Here is a 13,640-nt window from a genome sequence, read left to right on the forward strand (position 1 = left end):
CAGTGTTCTATGGGGTAAATGTACCACATTTTTCTATATCCATTCTTCCCTTGAGGGACATCTTGGTTGCTGATGCCAAGCAGTGCTGGGAGATAGGAGCCTGGTATAGCTGTCCTCTGAGAGGCTTTGTCTCCACCTGACTAAGATAGATGCAGATACAGCCAACTTTCAGACTGAGCCCGGGTATCCCAATGAAAGTGTCAGGAGAAGGACTGAAGGAGCTGAAAGGGACTGCAATTATATAGGAAGAACTACATCAGCTACATCAACTGACCCGGCACATCAGAGCTCCCAGAGATTAATCCACCAAAGAAAGAGTATAGATGAGTTGGTCCATGGCTCCTGCTATATGTGTAGCAGAAGACTGCTTTATTCAGCATCAGTGGGAGCTGAGGCTTTTGGTCTGGTGGCAGTTTGTAGGTTGTCCCATTGCATAAGTCATGGTTCTCCAGAATCACAGAACTTATGGGTAGTCTCTATATGGGAAGGGGATTTGTTGATGTCTTACAGTCTGTAGTTCAACTCCCAACAATGCTCAGCAGTATGTGTGAATGAAAGTCCAAGGATCTAACAATGGCCCAGTCCCACAAGGCAGGAAGGTAAAGAAAAGAGGACCTTCCATGTTCCAATGTCCTTGTATAGGTCTCTAGCAGAAGATGTGTCCCAGATTAAAGATGTGTACCACCAAGTCTGGATCAGGGACTCCCTTTGTCTCAGATGACCTTGAAAACAGAGATCCCCTTGTCTCCTGGGATTCATAGCCACTATGTGTCAAGATCTCCCTGCCAATGTCTATGTCAGAAAATTGTATCTCCCAGCCTCAAGATAAGGATTATACGTGAGACTTCCAATTCTCAATTATATTTCATTCCAGATATAGTCAAGTTGGCAATCAGGCATAGCTATTCTTCCCCTTATAAGGTGATGCTAGAGATGTGAGGCAGGGATGAGTGTGTGGGTGCGGGATCACTTTCTTAGAGGTAAAGGGGTAGGGTGTTTGTGGAGGTGATATCAAGTAGGGGACAACATTTAAAATCTAAAAAAAAATAATTATAAAATGCACAGAAACAATAAGAACAACAGAATGCCTAAGTATTCTAAAAATGACTTTCTTTCCAAAATAAAATTTCATTCAGAATGTTTTTAGGATATTTGTATACTTTCAAAAAATATTCTATGTTAGTAGAACCATTTGACAATGAGTAATAATCCATCACCATGCTCATATGAATATGATTCTCATCCATCTCTTTTTCAAGATTATGTCTTATTACTCTGATCCTTCTTGTCCCTGTCTTCCTCAGTATTCAATAATTTTCTATCCACTGGTCCTTCCCTTCCTCTTTGACTATAAATCAATTCCCAAGACCCAATGTTGTACTTTAAAATGTGTCAGCAAGAAGACTATGTTGATGTTTTTTTTTACTATTACAACTTTACTGACAGTCTAAACGTAGTATTTAATATTAAAAGAAAGAAATAATTGTAATATACATCTAAACACAAGGAAATTGTCATAATACTTGAAGATGAATTATGTGGAACTAAATTAAATATATCCTATATAAGTTTATCTCTCTTCATTTTAGAGTCATGTTGGGAGAAATATTAAAGAACTGTAGGAGTAAAATGTTGTATAGTAAACATAAATATTGTATTTCCAGAATTAGATAGAAATAAACATTTTTAAAAATGTCTACAGTGCTATTAAAAATTCCAAGCAAAATTTAATTTTAAACTTGTGCCAACTGACTGATGATTTCCTAATTTCTGAATTAACTCTAATCACTTTTTGTCTTTATTCATAAAAGCCAAACTTTCTTTAGTATTCATTTATAAATCTATATCTGAAGAAAACTGTATTAAGATAAAATGACAGGACTTTTAATATCAATATAATTGGAAACTTATGATTCTAATGAAGAAATCCAATACTTGACAAAAAATAAAGGCAAAGCACTTGTTTATGCCGTAGCAACCACAGTAACTGAAAGTATGTGGGCATGTGGGCATGCCATTTCTGTTTGGCAGCAGACAAAATTGAGATAAAAAGTAACTTTGGTCCTTTTAGTTTCACCATATTTTCTCTAGCAGAAGTATGTGTACTGTGCAGTGCTTTTATGAATAACTTTCTGTTACAGGTCTATTGACTGACTCATGTTGATGGAATAGGATCTTAATTTTGGTGGTGGTTATTAGAAGGGAAAGAACGTACTTAGCATTAAGATGAGTTAATATTAGTATTGCCTAGGAAGCATATTTCATGATTTCTTCTGTTTAATTCGACTCAACAAAATAGTCTAGAAATGGTATTAAAGAATAATTGTAGCAATGAAATCTAAAGCTTCCTTTCAATTAGTTCATCCAGAAGTAATTAAATCACTGATGTTTCCATCACCCAGGTTTGATGAAAGGGTTTGTTCCTAGTATTGTAACTTGCTATGTCAGGTTTAGTTGGTATGTCTGGAAAGTTGCTCAATTTTTTGAAGTATATGTTTGAGGAGTGGATTTGGATGACAGGAAAGATATGAGGGTGGACTGCATGGAGAGAAGGGAGGGGAAACTCCATATGGTTTTTAATGAATAAGAGAAGAATTTTAAAATAAATAATAGAAAATCTTAAATGTATAACAATAGAAATTGAATACCTCTAACACTGAAGATGAAGATTTCAAAGCTTTGGTTTAAGCCCATACATTTTGTTAGTATATATACGATGAAAAAGTCACTTTAGAAATAGAATTAGGTTTCTAGCGACTGTGCAAGGAAAGACTTATCTTATCAGCTACTGGGAGGAAAAGTAGAGGAGGAAGGGAAGAAGGAGACAAGGTCAGGTGTGGGAGACCAGGATGATATACAGAGTGTCAGGAAATTGAACAAAGTATATAGCAATGGGGGATGGGGAACTGTGGGTAGCCACAAGAAAGTCCCAGATGCCAGAAAAGCAAGAGGCTCCTGGGACCCAAAGGGTATCAGTTTAGCTGAACTGTCATACAAAGGGAGGGAGAAACTGTAGAGACCATAGCCAGAGGCTGGGCAAGGTCCCCATTTGGGGGATGGGTCACCCACTCATCTCCAAATTTTAACCCAGATATGCCCCTGTCTAAAGGAAATACAGGGACAAAGTGTGGAGCAGAGACTGAAGGAAAGACCATCCAGAGACTGGGCCACCTGGGGATCCATCCCATAATACAGACACCAAACCCAGACACTATTGTTGATTTCAAGCAGTGCTTGTTGACAGGAGTCTGATAGAGCTATCTCCTGAGAGGCTCTGCCAGAGGTTCTGACAAATACAGAGGCAGATGCTTGCAGCAAACCATTGGACTGAGCAATGTGACTGCACTGAAGCAGTTTAAAAGGTTGGAAAACCACTAGGAAGAACAACAATATCAACAAATCAGACACTTCAGCACTCCCAGGGATTACACCAACAACCAAAGAATACACATGAAGAGACCCATGGCTCCAGCTGCATATGACCCAGAGAATGGCCTTTCTGGCATCAATGGGAGGAGAGACTCTTCATCCTGTGAAGGCTAGATGCCTCATTGTAAGGGAATGCCAGAACCGTGAGGTGGAATTGGGTGTGTTGTTGGGGGCACAACCTCATAGAAGCAGGGGTATGGGGAATGGGATAAGTATTTGCAGAGGGGATACTGGGAAATGAATTAACCTATGTAATCCAATAAAATGAATAAGTAACAAAAAGAAGACTACACAAGAAGAGTTCAACACTGACAGGAAAAATAAACAGACACTTTTAAATGCTGAGATATAACCTGAATACTTTGATAAGCAATAACCTATGAGGAGCGATTAAAGAGTTTTTTATTTAAGGAGGAAAAGTCTTGTCCTACATGCAAAACAAAAGAAATCAACGAGGAATGGGCTGTCTTCATGTTGACTTCTCAACACTTTCTGCATTTGGAAAAGAGGACAACTGTCTTCCTTTCAAAAAGACCCTCACCACAATTATACAGAACTAGTTGGTGAGCCCTAATGAAAACTAGAATGTGTCATGGGACAATCTAAAAGTGTTAATGGTTATCACAAAAGGAGTTATCTTCAATTACTGTTGCTAGAAATACTGCCCCATCCTTGCTGGCTGTGTGGTGCCACTTTCACAGCTTCAAGGCTTGAAATAATAAAGTCCTGTGAGTTATATGAATTGGAGTGTAACTGAAATGAAAAATATTTGCAAGAGTACACCAACATAAAATGAAAAATGAATATTGTACACATAGTAATGGCCAATTGAATTAATTAATTTAATTTAATATTTTAATTTCTATTATGTATGCATTCAGGGCAAAATATTTCTCTCCATCCATTATTTCTTTCCGGCAGCCTAAAAGGATTCTCATTGATCTTTAACCTTGTAATGACTTGTATGTGGCAGAAACAGGGTGCTGCATCCTTCTCTTTGTCTCTAAAGGGGAGTAAACATTAGATGTCCCTTGTAGACATCAAAGTATAGGTTTTGGCTTTGAGTTGTCTCTTTAAATCCTTTTAAATAAACAGTCATTTCCTTGGGTCTCTGTGTTCTGACAGGCCCAAAGTGGGATGTAGCTCAAGGGGAGACCCTAAATTCTGACACCATTACTGAAGCTATGGGGCTTTCAAAAACTGGACCTATCATGACTGCCCTCCAAAAGACCCAACAAGCAACTGAAAAAGTCAGATACTGATATGTGCACCCAACCGATGAATTCTGACCCCTCTGATTCAATTAAGGAAAAATTAGTGAAAGCTGAGGAGAACGGTAGAAGTGTAGGAGGACCAGAAGTCTTAGTTTTCCTGGACTTCCAAGATGTCTTAGACACTGGATCACCAGCCATGTAGCATATACTAGCTGAGAGGAGGCCTCCATCACATATATAGCAGAGGACTCCTAGGTCTGGGTTCAGTCAGATAAGATGCACGTAATCCTCAAGAGACTGGAGGCCCCTGATGTTTAGAGGTCTGGTGTGTGTGGGGGTTTGAGGAAACTTCATTCTGACTGGAAGTGAGGCGGGGAGGATGTATTGGATATGGAACCTTCGTAGGGTGCTGTGAACTGAGAGGGGAATGTAGTCTGGAGTGTAAAAAAAAAAAAAAAAGAATTTTTTTGTAGTTTTCCATCAATCTTCTTGTTCTGTTGAAAGCTAGATGGCGCTGTGACCGCAGAGGTAACCACTCCTTCAGGTATACCTTAGTTTGAGGTTTTAAGGTAAGAATGAATTTTGTGTCTAAAATCTATAAGAACCAAAGGGACTTTCTTCCATGAGAATACATTTTTGATGGCAATTTCATTTGTAGGAGGCTTATTTACATAATATCACATTTTTATTTTATTTTCCCTATTAAATATCTGTCATGAAGCTTAGAGCTTGACAGTTTCTCATCCCCAGACATGAACTGCATTTTTCTTAAATTTATTAACAAATTTGTCCTTATAATGTGTCTGGCTTCTTATATAAAGATGAAAAAGGAAGTATTTGTGTCTGTGTGTTGAAATTGTTTAGTGTCCCCATCTAGAGTATGTTTCAGTAGGCTAGGGCACTCTATTTACTGTGGTTTGTCTCTGAATACTAATCTTTCCATTGTCTTCTCTACCCCAATTTCCATGTCTTTTACTTACTTATCCTTTTGGTATTCAAAGACAAATCCCTTCCTCTAATTACCCATAATTGCCCATTCAAATGCTGGTTTTGCTTAAAGAAAAGTTCAACATCCTTAGTAAGCACAAATGTGCACATTATAACCATTTTGAAATTTTATTTTCAGTTATCATTGTGGCCAAGATCACACATGCAAATTAAGATGATAAGTAATAAGAAATCTCATCCACTGCTTGTGGAAAAAACACACTTGTACTGCCACTTTGGAAATCAGTTTGGTTTTCTGGGAATGTTTTATCTCAAGTTCCAGGTGGACCATTTTTGGGCATATATCCATTGGAATCCATATCATACAATAGAGATATCTAGAGTGCCTATCATTGCTGCTATATTCCCATTAGTTAAAATTAGGAAACAGCCTACTTTTCCATAGTGGAGAAATTGATAATAAAAATATGGTATATTACAAAATAGAATGTTACTCAGCTGTTAAAATGAAAATAATGGAACTCAGAGTAAAATGGATGAAACTACAAAAGACAAAAACAAACAAACAAACAAACAAACAAAATGCTCATTATGTGTTTTCCATAACCCCAAAGACAAATACAGTATGTATCAGTTTATATTTGGATGTTTTAAGCCTTGAAAAAGGCATACAGAAATTAGGATTGAGGGAAGGATTTTGTGAGCATTGATAAATAATATAAATAATGGGGTTATTATAAAAATATTATATTATAAATAAATATAATATAAATATATGGGGTTATTTGGGGATGACATTTGAATGCAGCAATTAAATGGAGATGGGAGAGTGAGGACGATAGAGTGGAATACTATGGAGGACACCTAAAGCTATGTGTGGATCAAATCAATTTTTATACATAACATAAATAAAAATTCTTAAGGAAATACGAAAAACAATGGGAGTGAATGAATAAACTAGACATCTCTTCCCACCAAATGAAATCTCCAACCCCACGTATTGGCTATGCCTAATATATTTCTTGACCAATATGTCCTCATTGTATGACTCCAATTAAATCAACTATTGGCAAAGCTATTGATTGTACCATACAACTGATGATGTATCTATTGTTGAAGACAACACCTAAATTTCTTTTGAATATAGAGAAGACAAACAGGTGCCTAACTAAAACCTTTACCTTTTGAATAGTGTTGCTGGTACTGACATGTACTCTGCATGGTTAGTGAGGGGGAACTTACCCACCTCCATACTATTTGATCTACCATAGTCAGCTACCTACAAGATACACCGCTGCCATAGTGGTGCCTTCAAGGGAGTAAGCAACCACTATCTGACTTGACGTGAGACATCAAAAATGAGACAGAACACATTCCTACCATTGTTCTCATAGCAAAATACCAGAGTTTAAGGCTTAAAGCAGCTATTATTGTCTGATATGGAAATATAGCAACAAAATGATTCCTAATAATATTCTTTTATACACATAGATCAGTATACTGCTCTACGGTTATCTCAGAAGCTCTCATACACAATAGAAGGGGCCAGATACAGAGACCCATAGCTGGACAATATATAGAGTGAAAGAACTGTATCACCCTCTCCAAATGAGTCATTGCCATCCAATCTCTTCTATCATGGCTCAGAAAAGACTTGTAGAAGACGTGGCAGAAATATTGGAAGGCACAGTGATGTTGGGAGGAATGCAATCATGTCAGGAACAATGTCCAGATATAGCAGACCTGATACACATATGGCCTCCTGTATATAAGGAAATCATGCACAGGTTTTGCACATGTTTTGCAGGTAAAGATTTTTAGGAGTCCAACTATAAACAGTGGGAACTGAATATAATCTACCTCTCTTAGGAGCTTCACATTTGAAAAATTTTCCAATATCAAAAACTGCTTTGGTCCTGTACCGTGTCATGGGTGTAGAATCCACAATCAAGCACAGGCTTCACACTAACTTATATAAATCAATGGTAATTTTGAATTATTTTTGATTGATAATATGCTGTATTTTTAACCATGATAGTAATTTTCTCATATATTATGACTCCCAATTTAATACTTTCATGGGCATTTCTTTTTGAGCATGTATCTCTTTGCGATTCTTATGTTTTTTCTTGTATTTTCTGATTCCTCTGGTTGTCTGTTCTATTTCATTCTGGTTATATTTTCTTTTCATATTTTGTAATGTGTTGGGGGAGAACATGAGGAAAAATGTCATTGTGAAAGTAGAAAGAATCAGGGAAGACAAAAGAAGGAGGGATTAGAATATATTGTGTCCAAAAATCAATTTTCAAATATTTGTAATTCAAAGTTAATAGATTCCATATTCATTCATCTTTAAATTATTAAAATATGATTAAACTAGTCTTCAGAAGATATATATTCTATTGGTCAGAAGAAAATTTGTGGAAGTCAATTCTGTACATCTGCTCTGAGGCTTTCCTTGTTGGAACTCTGTTTTTTCTGGACTTCATTTTACATATTCTGTCAAGTCACTGGATAGTCAAATTATTTTTTCACTGAAACAGTGGTGTTTCTACTCAGGAACTGTGACACACTGGACATACATCCTATTTTGAGCAACACCCTATGTGCCAATGGTTTTGAAAAGAGTAAAAGTGGTTTGATTTGATTTTTACTGTCCTTTTGTTCAAGCACGTATTATAAAGTTACTACAGTATATTTTACACTACTTATGTCTTACATAATTTATTTGTTCATTTATATAATCATTTAAACTCACTTCTTTTGCTGATGTTGTGGTACACACCCCCAAACTGCAGCCTAGGGTTCCTTCTAACCAGTGTAATCCAAAGTGTCCTCAGACATTAACTCCCAGTTCATCTCTCCCAATGTACAGTTACAGGGCACAGCATGAGAACATGCATCTACTTTTTATTTGAAAAATTCAGCCATTAAAAGAAATGAAATAATGAAAATCACAGGTAAATGAATCAAACTAGGAAACATCATATTGAATGAAGTAGCTCAGACAACCAGGACAAATATGTTATCTATTTGATTATATGTGGACATTAGCTGTTAAGTCAATGACAAGCAATGTACATTCTGTAGAACCAGAGAAACTAAGTTTAGAGTAATGGAATAAGAGTAATAGATAGGTCTCCTTAGGAAAGGGAACTAGAATATATTTATATGCATATTATGGGGGCTGGAAAGGGGGGAACAATTAGTGACCCTAATTAAGACGTGAATAGAGTATGGAATATGGAGATAACTAAAATTAAGAGCCATTTAATGATTACATAGGTAACAAACAGCAAATCCTTTATGAATATTAGCATATGAATGAATTTTAAATGAAATTGCTAAATAATATGGTAGACAGAGGCCCAACTTGATAGCTATATTACCTAGATTTGTTTCTATTAAGAATAATTGATGACACCTACAGCAATCCTTGAACAGAGAGAAGTTGAGATGGTGCCTAGTTAGAGACCCCATGCCTCCCACCCATATTCTAGCATTTTTCATCTTGCAATGTAGTATGTGCACTACTGAAAGTCGAGTGTACACACCAAGGAAGGCCAAAAACCCTTTAACCTACAAAGAATCCTGCCTGCAAGATAACTACAATGGTGCTTGTGGGAGTCAACAACCAATACCTTATTTGATTTAAGGGCCCCTCCAAAGGGGGCAATAAATACACGACTCACAGTTAGACATTGCACAGAGGGTGGGAATTCTTGGAACACTCAGACCTAGGACTAATATTTCCATCATATCTATTGCTTCAGTGCTAAGAGAACCATGAAGAAGTGCTAGTGTTAGCAAAAGAGGTTTAAGTATCAGAACACATCCAGAAACCAAGACTCTGTAAAAGAACATAATCAGAGCTCACATGAACTCTGAGAGATTGAGATAGCTCTCACTGGCCCTGCATGGGTCTGCACTTTGTCTTCTTCATATAAAATATAGCTTCAAATCCTGAATATGTGAATGACTGTGTTTCTGATTCTAGTCTTTCTCTCGGACTCTTTGTTGTTGATTTTCAATATGTTGCAATTTATCTTTCCACACAATTAGGGAGAAAATTATCATTGTTTAATTTACTGTTGATATCAACATAAGTTTATGTTATTCTAATTTATTTTTAGCCCTTAGAAGATTGTTTTGTAATGGTAGAAATGCATGTGTGCAGGAACTGGCAATAGTAGAGGCAGGATAACTATCATCAAAATATATTATTATGGGAAAAGAATTTATTTTTCCATAAACACTTCAAACATTAAGTCCCTTCAACCCAAATAATTTTAATATTCGTGTTTCTTTTGTTCTTGTTATGAATGTAAATATGTGGAAATTTTTGTATATGCTTGTAATGCTAATATTTGTTCCACTAATTCAGACTGACTTTATATGTTGTCCACTTTGAGCTACATAGTGTGTTACTAATAAAATAAAGACAAAATAACAAGTAACCACTCCTAACACAGAAACAAAACATATGAGCAAACCATAAAATTGTACTTACTAGAACTAGGATGCAAGTTTAGGAGAATGAAAGAAGGTAGAACTTACGAAAGATTATGAAGATACTATTAGAACTAGTAGGGAGAGGTAATGAATGAAATCATTCAGAAATCATGGAAAATTATACAATTACATAATACAAATTATGTAATTGTTTCCATATAATGATTTCATTTCACTTAATGAAGGCATTTTCCACACAGAAAATGACAAATTTAAAGCATTTAAATCTGTTGTGATCTCTAACCACAAATTAAACAATAGTGATTTTCTCCCTCGTATAGTGGAAACTTAAATAGAGTCCAATTCTAAATAGTAAACTGATGAGTTCTTATATGAACAACAATGCCAACCAACTAGAGCTTCCAGGGACTAAGCCACTACGCAAAGTCTATACACGGACTGACCCATGGCTCCAACCTCTAGGTAGCAATGTAAGAGTACCAGTGGAAGGGGAAGCCCTTGTTCCTGCTAAGACTGAACCCCCAGTGAATGTGATTGTTGGTGGGAGGGCGGTAATGGGGGGAGGACTGGAAGGGGAACACCCATAGAGAAGGGGAGGGGAAGGGGTTTGGGGGATGTTGGCCCAGAAACCATGAAAAGGAATAACAATCGAAATGTAAATAAGAAACACCCAAGGTAATAAGGATGAAAAAAAAAAAAGAAAAGAAAGGCTAAATTCAAACAAGTGCTCCTAGGGAGATCAAAGTCCTCCCTCATGTGCCTGCTGTGTATGTCACAGGCTGATGTTGAAGGCCAGAAAAATGTGTATGTATACATTATTTTGGGTTTTCTCTGTTCTTGTTGCCAAATCTAATAATTTTTCTCCGGGAAATAAAACCTCTTGTAGTGAAAAGAAAAAGAATTTATGTTTCATTGAATACAAATTAGTATAAAACTTTAGAAGTATTTAACCAAATATTTATTTCTGCAAATATATATTTAATTGAAAAGAATAAAGTATCACTTATTTTGAGTCAAATATGGATGTTAACAGCTGGGTACCGAGATCTAGCATGCCTTCAATACAATGCTCCTGCCTGGAAGTGTTTACATAGACTGGAATAGCATCATTGCAGACAAAATTCATAAACCAGGGTAATTTATAAGTATTTTTATCAGGAAAATCAACTGAATGGGTATGGAAAATGAGAAAATACCTATCACAGGTTTTAGACAATATTAGATGATAGTGTTCTTATATTTTGCACATGTGTTCTTTAGGTAGTGATTTATTAATTAATTCCAAAAGTCTTACCAGCTTGTTGAAAGGATGTTAATTGAGGACTAGTTGCGTGATCAGGTGCTCATTAAGGTGCTTAAAACCCAAGATATTTTCTTTCTGTATCTTTAGTATTCCAAATATCCATAATTGCAATGTTCTAATGAGTCATCCAAACGTCTCAACATTTGGTTGAAGTCTTTTCTATTCCTATGAGTTTCAGGTTAAAGTTTAAAGCTTTAGGAAAGCTTTCTTAGAAGCTACCAAACTGAGATAGATTTCAGAACACAAAAACAGTTGGTAAATACTTTAAATAGGAAATTCCAATATTTTATTAAGATAATTACTCTCCTCATCAAAGTGTGAATATCACTCTCCTCTCCTTTATTTGGCATTATATTTCTATTTAATGTAGAACAGAACTATTGTACAGGATGTTGTAACTCTACAGAACATAGTATGAATAACAGAAGTAAAAATAGCAAGTGAAAGAAACGTCCTATCTAACCACACATTCCTTTGCTTGTGCCATTGTATTTCTTATCAACGTTGACTATGTTATTTCCATTCAGTTTTTATATCTTAAGAAATATTGAATATTTAGGACTTGCAAAATCGTTTATAAATTTTTTAAATTAAGTATTTTTTCATTTGGGTAGTTTATTATATTTACACAATTTCCAAAAGATCTGTCTTAATTAACAATATTTTTGGAACAGTTATTTTTAACTAGTAATTTAATTTGTCTCATTACTTTGTTTTACTAGGTTTCAGTATGTAGATGTTAGAGGAAAATTGTGGGACAGGAAAGCATTGCACTTCAGGAGCTAGTCAGGAGCAAGAGTGAGATTGATACGTGTGCAAACCTTGAAAACCTCCTTCTGAGACCAGAAATAATAGGTCTGTATTTCTTCTTGCTGTGGGCCTGCAGGTACCACTTCATATAGGCCTTATGGCTCTTACCTCAAACATCCTTGAGGTAATCAGGAAGCTGGTTGACAAAACACAGATGTCCTGTCTTGCTCTGTCCAGTAAGCACCTAGAAATTCCTTTTAGGTAAGTGAAGCATTTCCAGCATTTCAGCCTGAGCCAATGATGTATACTTTCCCTGAAATTTCCTATGAATTCCACATGGCATTTACAGTCCTTGTTCCCCATTTAAAGAAGAGTGGTTTTGCTGAAAATATCTTTGGAGGAGGGCATTTCTACTCTACTTACACTAGCCAAGTTCCTGTCTGAACCACCTGACCCAGCTCAACTTCATTCCTTCAAGTTCAACATGGTGCACAATGATCCTTCTAAGAGCAGAAACAGAACCAGACATGTAGATAGTTGAACTAAAGAGACAAAAAGGATATATTGTAATTTTAAATTCATTCATTGATAATATTTCTTTTAAGTTTACTGTGCATATATTGAGATTATTGACATTTATTTAATGAAAAAACCTGAAATTATAAGGCAGAGTTTTTTACATACAAGAAAGTTCAACATCCTTAGCCACCAGGAAAATGCAAATCAACAAAATTTCGCGATGATCCCAATTTACATGTGTCTGAATGACTGATAAAACAAACAAAATAAAGCAAAAACATAAAAACCACAACAACTACACAAACAAACAAAAAACAAACACAAAAATGACAGCTCATGCTTGTAAAAATGTGGAACAAAGGGGAACAGGGAACATTTCTATATTGGTACTTGAAAAGCCTACTTGTATAGCCAGTTTGGAAATCAACATATCATTTTTTCAGAAACGTGGGACTAAATTCACTATAAAAACTAGCTATACCACTTTTGGGCATATATTCAAAGGTTGCTCCATTTTACCCCAAGAATAAGTGTTTAACTGTGTTTAGGGCAGGTTTTTTTCATAATAGTCCCAACCTGGAAACAACTTAGATATTCCTCAACTGAAGAATGGATAAAAAATGATGACACATATATACGATGAACAATTACTTAGCTGTTAAAAACAGATAACCTGAAATTTTCAGGCAAATAGGTGGAAGTAGAAAAAATGTTATGCTCAGTAAGGTATTCTAGACACATAAAGACAGATATGGTATATACATCTAAGCAGACATTAGGTATAAAGGATACTCATGCTACAATACACAGGACCTGTGTACCTAAGTAACAAGTAGGGCTTGAGGAGGTACATGAATCTCTCTGGGAAATAAAATAAAGTTAACAGGTGGACTTGGCGTGTGTGAGCATGGGGGTGGAACAACAGCAGGGAGCATGAAGGGAAATGGTACTAGAAGAGTCAATTAGAATTGAGGGCCTTTGTGGGGTAAGGTAGATAGCTAGTT

This window comes from Rattus norvegicus, chromosome 1 (assembly GCF_021556685.1).
Source record: "Rattus norvegicus strain SHRSP/BbbUtx chromosome 1, alternate assembly SHRSP_T2T, whole genome shotgun sequence".
Classification (NCBI taxonomy): Eukaryota; Metazoa; Chordata; class Mammalia; order Rodentia; family Muridae; genus Rattus; species Rattus norvegicus.